Raw genomic sequence first — 2,636 nt, forward strand, 5'->3', positions numbered from 1 at the left:
GTTCTCTTATTCTTCTGTGAGGTATTTTGATTTTATCTTTTCCTTCTAACTTAACTTCACTTATTATAATAGGTTTAGTAGTTGTTACTGGTTCTGGGGTGTCTAAGTCTTGAATAGGAGTGTCGAACACTTCTATATCGGGAAGTTCGTTTTCAATTTCTTCGATGTTGATTTCTTCTAGAGCTTGTTCTAACAAATTTTTTTGGATAATTGGAAATAACCTCGATAAACAATCAGCTGGTTTATTTTCCTTTCCTTTTACATATTGGATTTCATATTTATATTCTTCTAATTTGATCCTCCATCTCAACAATTTTGAGCTAGGATCTTTACAATTGTGTAACCAGATTAGTGCCCTATGATCGGTTTGAATTTTGAATTTATTTCCCAGGAGATATTGTCTTAGACGTTTGACGGCCCATATTATTGCCAAAAGTTCTTTCTCTGATGTGCTGTAGTTTTGTTCTGCGGGGTTTAACGTTCGAGAAATGAATAAACATGAATGTCCGTTCTGAGATAAAACGGCTCCTAAACCTTGATTTGAGGCATCAGTTGTAAGCGTAAATTGTTCTATAAAATTTGGGAATTTTAGAACGGGTGCTGTACATAGTGCATTTTTAAGTTCATTAAATGCTTTTTCACATTCTTTTGCCCAGTTAAAGCGATGTCTTTTCTAGTTAATAGAGCTAAAGGTTTGGCTATTGCTGAGAAATTTTAAATAAATTTTTTATAATATCCTGCAAGCCCTAAAAATGACTGGACTTGTTTTACTGTACTTGGGTTCTTAAAGTCTTGAACAGCTTTGATTTTAGTAGGATTGGGTTTAACTCCATCCTTAGTTATTAAGTGACCTAAATACTCCAATTCAGGTTTGAGATATGCACATTTTGTTGGTTCTAATCTTAAACCAAGATCTTTGACACGTTGTAATACTTTTACCAAGTTTTTGTTGTGCTCTTGTAGGGTTGATCCGAATACCACGATGTCATCAATATAAGCAAAACATTCTTTTCGTATCAATCCTCTGAATGCGTTATTCATCATTCTCTGAAAGGTTGCTGGCGCATTTTTTAATCCAAAAGGCATTCGATTATATTCAAAATGTCCTTGAGAAGTTGAGAATGCAGTATATTTTTTGCATTCCTCTTTCATCGGTATTTGATGGAAGCCAGCGCTCATATCGAGAGCAGAAAATAATTTAGCTTTTCCTAACTGATCTAAGATTTCATCAATTACGGGTAATGGGTAAGCGTCTTGATCCGTATCTTTATTTATTTGTCTATAATCTATGACCATTCTCAGTTTATTTCCCTTTTTTGGAACTACCCATAATGGTGAATTAAAGGGTGATTGTGAAGGTCGTATTATTCCTTTTTTCAATAAATTTGGAGTTTCCTCTAATGCGAATTCTTTATGTTTTTCTGGTAGTTTATGAGATCTTAAATTTATTGTTTTACCTGAATTTAAAATGATTTCATGTTCCGTGAGTTTTGTGCAGGGAAGTGGATCCCCAGGTAATGTAAACACTTCTTGATACTGCAGAAGTATTTTATATGTACTTTCTCTAACTTTATGGTCTTCATTTTCTATGTGATCTAATTTTAATAATTTATTTAATTCTTGAATCCTTTGACTATAGTTTAATTGGTGGTTTATAGGCTGCTTTATTGTTACATCAGAAAAATCCTTGTCTTGAGATTCTATTTTCTGAATTACATCGTACTGTAGTTTATCTGGTATTTTTTTAAGTATTTCTGAGTTGTTCATTATAGGTATTATAATTTCACCGTTTTTTATTTTATATATACCGTCTGGAATTAAACTATTTTCTTCAATAAAGATTTCGTTATCCTTATCTTCAGTCTGTAATCTGAACACTTGTTGTGTGTGAGGTGCTACGTAATTACCGTTATCATGTAGCGGTAACTTTTTATTATCAAGTACTAAGAATTTAGGTGTTATTGAGTATCTTGAAAACTTTTTAAAAAATGGTAGGCCTATTATACCAGATTCGGGCAATGGGAAATCATTGTTTATTATATGAAAGAGGTGTTTTTTTGAAAAATATGGTATATAAACCGCTTCTTCTGATATGTGCCTATCTTCTCCCATGACAAATGTTTTTCTTAATTTAAAGGGTTTAATGTTTTCAGGTATTTGATGTTTTTTAATCAGGTTTATTGATGCACCTGTATCTACTAATAAGTAGTATTCATTTCCTCGCCGGTTTCTTCCTCTAATTGATTGTAATCTTCCACTGACGGAAGATATTCGGCCTGGTTCTCGTAATCCGTTTGTTCTTGTAATTCTTCCGTCGTCATTGTTTCGTTGTCTAGTTCCTCCTCTGGTGTTTGAATGTTTCGGACTTGTGGTGGTCGATTTGAAAATTGACCCGTTTGAAAATTTGTGTTTTTTACTGTACATTGATTTGCTATATGTCCTAAATTTCCACACCTATGGCATTTTATTTTCATTCTTTCGTTTAAGGATGTATTATAATTAGGTGTTCTTTGGATCGGTGTTGTATTGGCCTAATATCTAGGTAGTGGGGTTGGCCTAGGTTGGAGTTTAACTAATGGTTTCGGTGGTACCTGCCGAGTAGGTTGTGACTCTCTTAGCCACATCTCGGTTTCTAT

Source organism: Belonocnema kinseyi, chromosome 6, assembly GCF_010883055.1.
Source record: "Belonocnema kinseyi isolate 2016_QV_RU_SX_M_011 chromosome 6, B_treatae_v1, whole genome shotgun sequence".
NCBI lineage: Eukaryota > Metazoa > Arthropoda > Insecta > Hymenoptera > Cynipidae > Belonocnema > Belonocnema kinseyi.